The sequence below is a fragment of the Panthera tigris genome, chromosome A1, assembly GCF_018350195.1.
Source record: "Panthera tigris isolate Pti1 chromosome A1, P.tigris_Pti1_mat1.1, whole genome shotgun sequence".
Taxonomy (NCBI): Eukaryota; Metazoa; Chordata; class Mammalia; order Carnivora; family Felidae; genus Panthera; species Panthera tigris.
In genome coordinates, this window is record NC_056660.1 from 19,659,797 (window position 1) to 19,673,795 (window position 13,999).

The 13,999-nt window shown below is 41.1% G+C and overlaps 1 protein-coding gene across 5 annotated transcripts in view; it reads right to left on the bottom strand.

Moving 5' to 3' along the window:
- The window catches only part of WDFY2 (WD repeat and FYVE domain containing 2), a 179,029-nt gene that overhangs the window by 163,241 nt on the left and 1,789 nt on the right, over positions 1–13,999 (bottom strand). The gene's annotated exons all lie outside the window — the stretch shown is intronic.

Consider the following 13,999-nt stretch of genomic DNA (forward strand, 5'->3'; position numbering starts at 1 on the left):
TGATCTCACCTTACCCCCACACTGCTCCAGCAGCGGGCACTTGCTGGATTGCGTGCTTTCCATCTCTTATCTGACGCTTGCCCTTTCCCCTACCCCCTCCACAGGCTGAAGCAGCGATGGCCATAACCTGCAACAGGAGCCCACGTGTGGTCACAGTCCCAAAGGGAACAGTCTACCATGGCTGGACCAGTAAGTCCCTCCCCAAGGAACCCTGGAACCGGAACTGGCGGCCTGACCTCAATCCCTCTCTCCTTGCTTACCTACACTAGAACGCGTACGCTGCGGGAGCAGATGGCAGCCATATTGTGCCATGTGACTAAGTAAGAAATAGAGACAGCCAGCGTAAGCAAGAGAGAAGAATGGAGCAGACAATGAGAAACTCAGGAGCAACGGGGAGAAAAGACTTCCTGGTTCTCCATAAGCTCCAGTCTTTAGTTCTATTCCTAGAGTCCAAATGCCTCCCTGTCCTCAGATTCTGCAAGATACTTGAGCCTTCTGCCAGGAAACTCCAGAGCTGGTTTCTGTTCACATTACCAAAGCGACCAAAGAGACTGTACCATTATCTATCACCAGAAGACGACTGGTTTCCAGAGTGGTTCCCTCCCTCACCGTGAACCGACACACAACAGAAACGTCTACTGCTCCAATTCTGCCTACTGTGTTCTAAGTTCTGAGCAGAGGCCTTGAAAAACAACACGGTGCTGAGGATCCCAGAGCAGAAGATAAATAGATAAATAATTTTAATGCATGTTAGGAGGTGTTTTAACAAATACACAAAGAGTGTGCTGAGGGAATACAGCTATCAGATCAGGCGGAGGAGGAGGGGAAGCCACATGCAAACACTGCTAATCGCCAGAGTAGTTCTACGAGTGAAGTTTACAGCTGCGAAAGCAGAAATGCCCAAAGAGATCCATATCAGGGCATGTGTCAGAGAGAGCATGTGCAAATCCCATCAGCTTTCCTTTCACAAAATCATAAGACCCACAAGTGGGAAGGAGTTTCATTTTTCTCAGGCTAGCCTTCTGAATTTCACAATTGCGTGTACTATCACCTTAAAAACAAGTTTGTTTTTTAAATGTAACTGCCAGCATCTAGCTATTTTTACCTGCTATTTTTCGTTCAAATATTCAGAACTTCAGTTATGGTATGGATTAATTAGTGCCCACAGGAAATGAACTACCAAATAAGCAACCTTTTCTTTTTTAACCTTAAAACCTTGTTTCTACGACGATTATTAAATTCTCAAATTGTGGCAATCTCCTAGCTAAATTACATTTCAAATAACTAAATGCCATTTTGATCCCAATCTCTCTGCAAATCCATCCAGGATTCATCACCAGCTTTAGCCTCACTTTTCCACATAATATGGGCATGGACTAGTAGGCAAGAAAAGCAGAAAAGAGATCAATTTTTGTAAGTAAAAGTTTTGTAAAAGTAGAAATAAGCAATGCTGGGCCCTGAAAATCCTGACTATGACAGCATATTCGAAAGGACAAACTTAATATTTGTGCTATGTAAAAACTGTCCAATGCTTCAAGTTTTCAAGCTCAAGTTCAGTCCTTCAGGCTCAAGAATGGAATTTCCCAATAATTACTTAGTGGTAAGGCATAAACACGCCCCTATTTCAAAACATAAAAATGTCAGTTATAGTCAAAGACACAAAAGGACCATCCTAGTTCCAATGGATCACTGGAAGCTACTCAAAGTAATCTCAAGAAACTAATTTTTTGTTCACTTATCAACAAATCAACAACTTAAAGAGCATGTATAGACCTTCTGAGTTCAGTACTGATACTGATCTATCCCTCCAGATGTATGCACCTCTTAAAGATTCATTTAAGAATTTTAAATTATTAAAGAGTAGAGTAAGTAGTATAGCAAGGCAGCAGGACACAAGGTTAATATACAACAGTCAAATGCTTTATTATATACCAGAAATGAACAAGTGGAACTTGAAATTAAAAACACAGTACGATTTACGCTAGGACTGTCAAAAATGAAATACTTAGGTATAAATCTAGCAAAATATATTCAAGAACTATATGAGGAAAACTACCAAATTCTGATGAATGAAATCAAAGAATCACTAAATAAACGAGGTGACATTCCACATTCATGGATAGGAAGACTCAATAGTATCAATATTCCCAACTTGATATATATTTTCAATGCAATCCAAATCCCAGTAAGTTATTTTATGGATACTGACAAACCGATTCTAAAGTTTAGATAGAGAGGCAAAGGACCCAGGGTAGTGAACACAATACTGGAAGACGAGAGCCAAGTTAGAGGATTGATGCTATCAGACTTCAGGACTTACTATAAAGCTACAGTAATCAAAGTGGTGTGGTATGGGTAAAAGAACAGATAAATTGATCAATGTAACAGAATAGAGAACCCAGACACAGACACCCCATAAATACCATCAATTGATCTTTGACAAAGGAGCAAAGGCAATATAAGAGAGCGAAGATAGCCTCTTCAACAATGGTGCTCAGAAGACTGGCATCCACATACACGCAAAAGAATGAATCTGGAGAGAAGATTCACAAAAGTTAGCTCCAAATGGGTCATAGACCCAAATGTAAAATGCAAAACTAGAAAACTCTGTTCTGACAGTCCCGAGCCCCCGTTAAGAAGGCCTGCAGCGTACGCATCACTCATGGTGAGCTCCACAGACACTTCCCCCAATAGGGCACCTACTCATGGCCTGCGGGCCAGCTCCTGAGTTCTTATTTCAATTAGAAACTACATTTCTGCAATAAACCATTACGGAACGTTGAGGAACAAGATTTACTACTCACAGATTCTGGAGGGTACACGGTGAGGTCACAGGTAGAGAAGGAGAGAGAGAGATCGGACCCAGGCTCTGCCTTTGTCCAAGAGTGATACCTAGGGCTTCATGGGTTCATTCTTTACCGGCTAAGTTAAACCATGAGAGCAAGGGGCACGTGAGTGGCTCAGGCTGCTGAGCAGCCGATTTCAGCTCAGGTCACGATCTCACAGTTCATGAGTTCGAGCTCCACATCGGGCTCCCTGCTGTCAGTGTGGAACCCACTTCCAACCCTCTGTCTCCCCCTCTCTCTGCCTCTCCCCCACTCACGCTCACTCACTCTCTCTCTCTCTCTCTCAAAAAAAAAAAAAACAAAACAAAACAAAAAAACCATGAGACCAAGAATTAGGGCACTGAAAGCGAGAAGTGGGGTCACTCAAGCGGTCACTTACCCAGGTTACCTGGGGCTTTTTGAAAGAAGGACCTTCATGTGTGGGAATGGCCTAGTTCCTTACCTGGTCGTTTTACTAGTAGCTGCATCATACAAGTGGCAACATGTTTACTCAAAATGACTGTCTTTTGAACTGAATGCTTCCACAATCAAAATGTCAGGAACTCACAGTACACTCCCAGAAGATGACATAAGAGAAAATCTAGATGACCTTTGGTATGGTGATCACCTTTTTAGGTACAACACCAAACACACAATCCATGATAGGAATAATTGAGAAGATTTACTTCTTTAAACCTAAAACTTCCACTCAGTGAAAGACAACATCAAGAGAATTAGAAGACAAGCCACAGACCAGGAGAAAATATTTACAAAAGACACATCAATAAAGGACTATTTATCCAAAATATGCAAAGAACTCTTAAAACTCAACAGTAAGAAAACAAACAATTCAATTTAAACAGTGGGCCAAAGACCTTAACAGACACCTCACCAACAAGTATTTACAGATGGCAAATAAGCATATGAAAATACACTTCACGTCACGTCATCAGAGAAATGCTCATGAAAGTAACAATGAGATATCACTACACGCCTACCACAATGGCCAAAATCCAGACCACTAACACCACCACATGCTGGTAAGGGTATTCTCATTCACTGCTAGTGAAAATGCAAAATGGTACAGACACTTGGGAAGCCAGTCTGGCAGTTTCTCATAAAACCAAACGTGCGTGTGCCACAACACCCACTGTGCTGCTTGGTATTTATCCACAAAAACCAGCACACGGATGTTTATAGAAGCTTTACTGATAACTACCAAAGCCTGGAGGCAACCAAAATGTCCTTTAGTGGGTGAATGGATAAACTGGTATATCCAGACAATGGTGCTAAAAAGGAATGAGCCAGGAAGACATGAAAAGAAAACTAAAATGCATTATTACTAAGTGAAAGAAGTCAATCCGGAAAAAGCAAAACTATGGAGACAATACAAAGATCAGTGATTGGGGGCAAGGGGTAGACAGGACGAACAGGCAGAGCATAGAGTATTTTTAGGTCAGTAAAAAGACGGTATTTGGTATTGTAATGACGGATATGTCATTATACATCTGTCCAGAGAGTACATAACACCAATAGGGAATCCTAGGTAAACTATAGACTTTGGATGATAATGATGTGTTGGTGTAAGTTCATCCTTGGTAAAAATGTAACATTCTGGTGAGTGATGTTCATAATGGGGGAGGCCAGGCATGTGTGAGGGGCAGGGGAATGAAAAAAAAAAAAAAAAGAGCAAGGTAGTACATTTTTTAAACGAAAACTAACAAAAAGTAAAACCAGAGGGGTGGGGAAAAGATCATACCCAGAGAAACAGGGCAACCCACAGACATCATATATATACTGATAGACAACCCACACATCCCTCTGGAGACTCCTTGCCTGGGCCTCTTCCTCTCCCTTATACTACTTTGAACCTTTTCAGACTGAGTGAACTCTCTTTTCTCAGCTTTTTTCCTACTCTGTTCAGATAAAGCTCAAAGATCTACATTGTGCACATCTGATACGCACTGTAACCAAATTTTGAACCAATTTAATCCACCCAACCAGCATGCTAATTCAGCTAACCATTCTGATTAAACATAACTAACCCGTCTAATTTAATTTTACCTTATGGAGAAAAAGTATTCATTCTTCAAAACTGTTTAACAATCTAAGGTTTGGAATATAAAGAGAACTTATGAAGCCATTCAAATATAAATTCAAGTGGTACCTGGGTGGCTCAGTTGGTTAAGTGTCCAACTTCAGATCAGGTCATGATCTCATGGTTCATGGGTTTGAGCCCCACGTCGGGCTCTGTGCTGAAAGCTCGGAGCCTGGAGCCTGCTTCAGATTCTGTCTCCCTCTCTCTCTGCCCCTCTCCCGCTCATGCTCTGTCTCTCCGTCTCTCTGTCTCTCTCTCAAGAATAAACATTCAAAAAAATTTTAAATATATAGATTCAAAAATCAGAATATAATAAGTTAGCCATTTCCAACATCCCTTCTCCCGCAAACTAGATCAACCTCTAAAATATCAACCAGCTGGTATTTTCCAAAGGCCAGAAATGCCAGTGAGCACTAAAACAGGTTACTATAATCCTAACAGCATAGGAAGCTTTTTTCTACTGACGGTAACTGACTCCAGAAAAATATTAACCCAGATCTGCAAAATAAAAAGCAATAATGTAATTTTACTGGTTTTTTACATTAGAATTTAAATGTATTTAAACTCAAAAATATACATTCATGTTTTGTATTTAGGGCCACAGTCCTTCACATTTGTATAGGACCTGACAGTATACGAAGTATTTTCACATACGGTATGCAAAACTATGAAAACATCAATTTCAGAAGAGGATCAAAGAGGGTTCCCGAAGTAGTGTCATGATGCTTGAGCCCTCTTTGCAGAAGCACGGGCATATAAGGAAAGAATGGAATGAACACTAAAGGGAAAGAAGGATTGATTCAAAGACAAAGAAGGGATGAGGAAGAGTTAGAGGCACAAGACAGTTACTGAAGGATTAGAAAAGCAGCCTGGAGGAAGGAAGGCAAACCCTAACATTCTTGAGGAATGGCTAGATGGGGCACTTTAGAACACCGCACCACTGAACCCTCAGAAGTATCCCACAGGGTAGGTGTTCTTTTAATTCCCATTTTACAGCTGCCAAGGATCATCACACAACCAGTAGGTGGCAGAACTGAGAGTCCAACCCAGCTTGTCCGGACTTGAGCCCCAAGCGCCAACACTGTTAGGAAGCCTCCAGAGAGGGGATAGGGAGGGATAAATGCCACACCTGATTCACCAATACCTGCCTTTATTTTATATATTTGCTGTGTATAACATCAGGATCCCTTCAAAAGGGCATCTTCATGTTTAACGTATGTGCATCCTCCCTCTACCCACACCTAACTTTCTAGAAATATGGGCTTCCTGGGTATCTTTCCATTTCTTCTACCTCTTCTTCTGAATACCCAAAAAGCTCAAACTACTGACTCCACAAGAGGGCAAGTGTCGCCTTACAGATTTAGAGGAAGACAGCAAAGCTGCGTCTCGTGTGCTGTCTCCCCATCAGTAGGCAGCAGGGGCAGCGTGGGCATCCCTCTCGTGGCCTTGCCCGGCTGACCCTAACCAGAAGTGGACCCGTAAGTCCAAGGGACTTGGAGCAAGAGCAAGGGACCCGTAAGAGGAGAATTCGAGGCTTGGCACAGCTACATCTTCCCATTTGTCAAGAGAAGCCAACAATCTGGAATTTTATGTGGAATCCAGATTTCTAAAACTTGGCTACTGATTCAAACTTCCAGAAACATTGCACCAGGTCAACATCTGCCTGAGGGTGAACTCAACCCACTAGCTGCGGGCTTATAAGGCCCAGGCTTTCAGTTGAAGGCAGCTCAGTTAGCATTACATCCCTACTTCCAAATATTCCCCATGCACTACATGGAAGACACAGCCCTTGCCCTCCAGGAGACCAATGGAGACAATGGACACACTGTTTCAGGACAAGATGACAAATGGAAAAAGGAAGAAGCCTGTGGAGGAGCACAGCAGCCAGCAGCCACATAGATCTCCTGATCACTGATTTTCGAGGGGGCAAGTTTGGGCAGTGGCAGTAAAAAAATGAGAGTAACGTTACCCTTCTACATCTAGAGAAGAAAGACGAGGGCTCTGAAATATATGAAAGTACACAAAGAAAAATTCAATAGCCCTGCCTTTGTGTCTCCAAGGTGACTCTTAAAGTAGGCAAGCCTTAATGGAACCATAGCAGCAGGAAAAGCTTCCCTACTAGAGGCACGGTGGAATCATAAAAAATACAACTGCCTTTTACTCAGCTCCATCTATGCTCCCAGTACAACACCAAGTGCTGTGGGAATGTCAGCTCATGTACACCTCCCAACAGTTCCAGAAGGAGCCAATTTACAGATGTGGAAACTGAAACTCTGAAATCCTAAAGTGTGGGAAAGAGCCAATCATCTGAAGCCAAAAAAAGATGCCTGTCCTATTAATTCACTGACCTGGCCAGAGAGACTCAGGCTATTGACCATCAAGAACAACTCATTCGCTACAATAATTGAAAGTGTAGAACTAGTATTAAAAGAGGCAAAGAGGGGCAGCTGGGTGGCTCGTTGGTTAAGCCTCCGACTTCAGTTCAGGTCATGATCTCAAAGCTCAGGTCATGATCTCAAAGCTCAGCTCATGAGTTCGAGCCCTGCATCGGGCTCTGTGATGACAGCTCAGAGCCTAGAGCCTGCTTCTGATTCTGTGTCTCCCTCTCTCTCCCCTACTGGCTTGTGCCCTCTGTCTCAAAAATAAATAAACAATAAAAAGATTTTTTTAAAAAGGATGCCATTTTATACTGTTGTTTCGGTGACATGTGTGTATGCGTATTTAGAGTCTTGGATAACAATGCTAAATGTTTTTCTTACTATGACACGTGGCCAAAAGAGTTTCAAAAGCATTACTCTAGACAACTCAGTCCCTGATATGCGGATCAGCAAACTGCCCAGAGCTAAACTCTTCAGTATTTGAAACTAAAAGATTCATCCAGAAGTAGGAATGTAGTGAATCCAGTTTGAGTATCAGTTACCAATACTAATATTTCATCCAGGAATAAACAACAGCTGCCCTCCAAAGGCTCCAGAAAGCACCATTTTACAGATGTCTCGTGCCACATTTTCCCCCTCTGTGCACCTTCCTCCACTCAAGGTTTTAGGGTGATGTGGCTGCAGACACTTTATGCTTGTCTAGTCACTACATGGGCACATCACATAGTCAGTGTCAGAGCTAGGAACTCCTACATGCTCCTTTGCCAGATGGAATGATGCTCCTTTGCCAGAGTTGGAGTGATGAAATGTCCTGGGAAATGCCCAAGGTCAATGCTGGGTACAGCTGAGATCAGGCTCCCAGTCCCAGTTCTTTTCCAAGAATCCTTAAATTAAAGACACATGAGAGCACAAAGCAGAACACCCTGCCAAGAGACAAGCAGATGACTTTGTTTTCTTTTCTGGTCTTATTTGCTCGTTTCTTATACCTCTGTATTAATTTTTACTAATGGCTAAATGCAGCATTTGGCTGAGGCGATCCCCTGGCCTTTAAAAAAAAAAAAAAAAAAGAGTAATGGAGTCGCACAAGCAAAGTTATTTTTTCTGTGTCAGGAAATTGTTTAGGTTAATTGTGGCATCTCCTTGGAAGACCTATTGAAATAAAAATAGGGGTCCCTGGGTGGCTCCATCAGTTAAGCGTCCGACTTTGGGTCAGGTCATGATCTCTCAGTTTGTGAGTTCGAGCTCCACATCAGGCTCTGTGCTGACAGCTCACAGCCTGGAGCCTTATTCGAATTCTGCCTCTCTCTCTCTCTCTTTCTCTCTCTGCCCCTCCCCCACTTGTACTCTGTCTCTCTCTCTCAAAAATAAATAAAATGTAAAAAAAAAAAGAAATAAAAATAAACAAGCATTACCTGCTTTTGAAGTCCTTCTATTCTGAAACCACAGTTAAGAAGAAAACCTTGGCTTGATAGCCATTTTCTTTTCAGGTAAGTATATACTGTATATAATTTAGTTTATTGCTATAGATATCGACAGATCACTACTTGAAATAGTCTTAAATCATAATTCATTTACTGATTTCTAAATGCCACTGTGTTTTAACTTCTCCAAAACTGTTAACTTTTTCATGACATCAAGGTGATTCTCAAAAACAAATAGAAAATGTTTCCCTCTCAAAGCCAAATTCAAAGTGCAAACAGATCCAGGGAAAGATGCTATGCAAGTAAAAGTAATATTTCCTTTTTCAGCCTCTTCCAGCTCCTAACATCCTATGATTTTTACCTGTTTTTCTTTTTCAAAGTAAGTTTAGTCACACTTGAGGTATTAGACAGTTAGCTGGTCAGGATTTCACAATCCAAGAATCCCTCATTTTAGGAGCGTGAGAATCTTCCACTGCCCTGCAATATCCAGATGAATGTACCCTGATTAAGACCTTTGAGATCCTGGACAAAATCTGGTTGAACTGCATAAATTAAGTAGGAAATTCAGAACCATCAGGAGCTCTGGGGTCACTGGAGAGCTAAGCCTCCTTAAACAAGCCTTCCCAATAGTGATCTTTTCTTAAAAAGTCAATCTGTATTCTGACCTTTCAAGACACAGAGGCAGCCTGTTTCCAGACAGATCTGCTGGCAAAAAGACTGCCTCATGCTCTGAATTCGGCATAAAGGTCTGATTTTCAACGATCACATGGGGTAAATTCCCATTTTGGGACCTTGAAACCAGCAATTATTACTGCCAAGTGAGGAGTCTCAAGTGCAGAGTTGAAAGTTTATTAATTTTATGCCATTAAATAGAGACATGACACACTCAAAAATTAGTGTAGATGGGTTCTAATTTTGTCGACTTTAATGACCTCACACCTTCACTCTTAAGAACTCCTCAACCTTCAGAACTATGCTTACACTGCGGGAAAACTTTGATTTGCATTTTCAAAACTATTTTTTTATGCAAGTGTTATAAAGTACATGGTACATAAAACTCTACTAGGAGCTCAGCTGAACTGAGCCAAGCTGTACGTATTAGTGAAACAATGGTTTCAACCAGAAATCTGAGACAGTGCGATTTCAGAATGGTAAAAACCAATGATACATCAACCAACAGCATGAGGATTTATAAAATGAAATGAAATTTTAATATATCTTTTCAACAGTCAACTAGTCATGACCACTTAGAATCGAGTAGTTCAGAGTTAAACAAAAAAAAAAGTCTTAGAGATTTAAAAAAAAAAAACAAAATCCAACCCATCTCTTGTCCCAGTCCCTCCCAATCCCATCCCCTGCTACACTGTTCTGGCTGAAAGCAAACTACTAAGTTTCTCTCAACCTCAACTCAAGTATCTTTGCTCCGGAAACTCACCACCTCTTCAGGCTCATTTCATTCCAAACTGGTGATCCGTCAGTCATTGCTAATTCCTTCAATGAACACACACTGCATTATGCTAGGCACTAGGGACCAGATGTCCTAATAATCTGACTCCTTCACCATTGGGGGGGTTCTGTCTACCCTTAAGGATTACAGAGAACACTGCTAACTGTGCTGCACAAATTAGTCCTGAATAAAGTTAGAATATCAGGTGGTAGTTCCCCCCACAGTCCCCTCATTACCCTCATCCCCTACAGTGTCCCCTCCCCACAGAGCGTCCTCTCCAACACGCCACCACCACACCCTCAGATCTTTTTATCCAGAAAATAATTTCAAATTCTTGTCCCCAGAGGTTTTAGAAAGTTCCACGCATAGTGACTCCTTTGGAGAAACCAATTTTCCAGATGCCTCAAATCACTCGGAGCTAAGTTCTGAATTCAAGCTGACTGGCTCCTGAATCTACACTCTTAACCAGTCCATTCGAGTGCTTCTCAGTGAATGGGAGTTTTCTTTTCCCCCTCTACCTACAATGCTCTTTCCTCTACCCTCACTTTTTCACATGAACTCCTACTCATCCTACAAGACCCATCCGCAGGAGCACTCCTTTTTTCTAACCACCACGAGCAGAGGAGATTCTGTGGCAAACACAGAGGACACTGTACCTATCTTCAGCACATTTCCTAATACGGAGATAAAAAACGGGACCCCCCGCCCCTGTCCCTAACCCACCGCAAAGGTACAGACTCCTAGGGAAAGAACAGCTTCCTATAACAGCCCAATAGCAACTACCTAGAGTTACTAAAACTCTCTATATGAATGCCAAAATTGTTGACTTGTGTTAAAATACGCATATAAAGAAACATACAAACATAAAAGTCTAGATGGGGCTGGGTCCCACCCAGAGGGAGGTCTCTCCTGGCCTTCATCATTGAAGAAGAGGCTGTGTGACCAGACAAGGGAACCCCTGGTAAGCTGCAGGCTACATGAGTGTTAACCAACATGGAGCTAAGATGCCTTGTAGGAAGCTCCTAAGCAAGGAATGTTAAAATGGCATCTACTCAGAAAAGATAGTTCAGAAAGCAGCTGACTCACGAGGAACCCAAAGTACCACAGGTAGCTAAGTCCCCTAGAGACAGAATCCGGCTATTCTCAAAGCAAAGATAGACCCAGAAACGGCCAGTGAGTTCCAAGAACAGGTCCTATGTTATGACAGCCCCAGAAATCTAAACTTGAAAATCAGATTGTTTATATATTTCTTATATTCCTTCCTTGGTATCCAGGAAAGTTCCAGACTGTTCTAACTGTGCTAAGATGAACAGAGGGTGAGGGTTTTTATCAAAAAACCTGCAGATTTGGCCTGAAGATTGGAATACTATCAGCCCACTACTGACAGCAGCAGTAGCATGAACATGGTAATGCAATGCAAGTAAAGAATCCTCCAAAAGAAGGTAAAATGCAGGGACAATAAGGGCTGGGGAGTCCAGCCACTCTTTCCCATCTGAAAATTCTCCTTTCAGTACTAAATCTTAGAGGCTGTGGTTTTGTTTTATTATCTTCTAAAACTTACCCCCCACTGAATTGTATCCAGAAACGATCTTGCCATTTCACCCAATGGAGTCTGCACGTGTGTTTGGAACACAACAGAAACTTAAATGTTTGTTGATGGAATGAATGAAGCAACGCGTGGACTTCCAGAGTTTTAAGGTATCCTAAAGACCATCCATCCAGTGCAATCCTTTTCCCACAAGCATACATTCGTCCACACAGGGCTTTCATAGGTTGTCATAAAAGTCATTCGATAAATATCAACTAAGTGCCAACAACAGTTAAGATGCTATGCTCTCAGGAACAACAATCAAAATGTTATCAGTCACTGATACACAGCAAATGTCTGGGGGCCTTCCATGGATCAGGCAATTTGCTAGGCCGTAAAGATACTACAATGAGTAAGACACACATAGCACCTTAGGGAAACTATGGAGAAGATGAAGGGACCATAAGTATCTACGATACTGTTTAAAATAGAAAATGTTAAGTGTTTTCAAAGGTTAGATAAGGGCTATCTGGAGTCATAGGTCAAAAAGGGAAACCAGGTTTCAAAAAATTTCCAGGACACTGCCATTCAGGACACGACATTATTTGTGGTTTAACCTTACAGTTCAGGAATGAAAACTATTAGTTTCTAGCTAAAGCAGAATAGCTAAAGGAAATGGCTTTGTAGGTTTTGATGAAAATCAATATTCTATCTTCATAACTTCAGCATTATGTCAAATGGTACTGACAGTGGATTCTGGAAAGAATACAGATCAATTCTCTTCTAATGAAAACAATAATCAAAACTGAGCTCTAAATAACAAAGTTATTGTCACCCATGAGTACAGAAACACAGGTTTGTCAATCTGAATATTAACAAAACACACGTAAAGAATAATTCTGGACTTACGGGTGGGCCTTATTTATTTAGCAGTAACCCTATAATAATAATTCCTATGATTTACCCTATAAAACATAAAAATTAAGCTACTATATAGCTACACATCACATTTCTTTTGACCTATCCTGAAATGAAATTTATCTTTCAGTTTCTCTCATATATGCTACTTTAGTTCCTCTAAATACCTTGAAATGCATCCCACTAACCCTGTTCCCTTCAAGATAACACACTAACATGGGAATCAGAAGCCTGAGGACTAGGCCTGCTCACCAGGTTGGGCAGGTAAATTCTCTGGCCTAAATCTTCCCATCCATAAAATGAAGCTGTTAGAGCAAATAACCTCCAAGATCCCTTTGAACTCTTAAAAACAGTAACAAAATCAAAAACTGAAAACTTACCTCCACTGCCAAACTATCAATCAAAGCAAAAAGTTTTAAAACTAATATCAAAGGAATAGGGGCGCCTGGGTGGCTCAGTCGGTTGAACGTCCGACTTGGGCGCAGGTCATGATCTCACGGTCTGTGAGTTCGAGCCCCGCGTCGGGCTCTGTGCTGACAGCTCAGAGCCTGGAGCCTGCTTCGGATTCTGTGTCTCCCTCTCTCTCTTCCCCTCCCCTGCTCATGCTCTGTCTCTCTCTGTCTCAAAAATAAATAAAAACATTAAAAAAAAAAAAAAAAAAACTAATATCAAAGGAACTTAGGTTTAACCAACTTTTTTCCTTCTTTTACTTGATTCAACAAACTTATTCATGAATTTCCTACAGCAGTTAGGTTGAGCAGTTCTTCATCCATAGCCGTCATAAACTGGAAAGCAATGTCAATATATTCCTTTAAAAACAATTCTGCAACAAAAAATTTCTAGGTCCAGAAGCAATCTCCTTAATAGAATTTTGCCTCTATCCAAAAATTAAACCCTCATAAACTTCTTTGTGAATGTCAAAAGGTTTTTAATCCACGTACTCCACTTCAGAATGTATTTATTCTGTTCAATGCAGACTGCTCGCCTTGGTGTATGTTTACAATTTTTCCCATTAGATCCACATAGGAAATGAATGGAACATCTTTTGTATAGAGTATGATGTAGACAAGTACGTGTCATTAATATACTCATCCTAGTTAGATTGAGGAACCTATCATATGAATAGATCTATCAGGCAAATATTTTTGAGACCATACTGTATGCAAAGTGCTGAAATGACTATAAAGACAGTAACCAATACTGTTGCTTTACCCCTGCCTCCAACTGTAATTGTACTGGTCACCAAGAAAATAATTCTCTACCTCAACATAAGAAAATCTAAAAAAAAAAAAAAAAAAAAAAAAAAAAAAAAAATTAACCTAACTACCGTTTTCAGGAAAAGCCCCTTGTCATATACCTCTATAGTGTTACATTTTTTAGAATG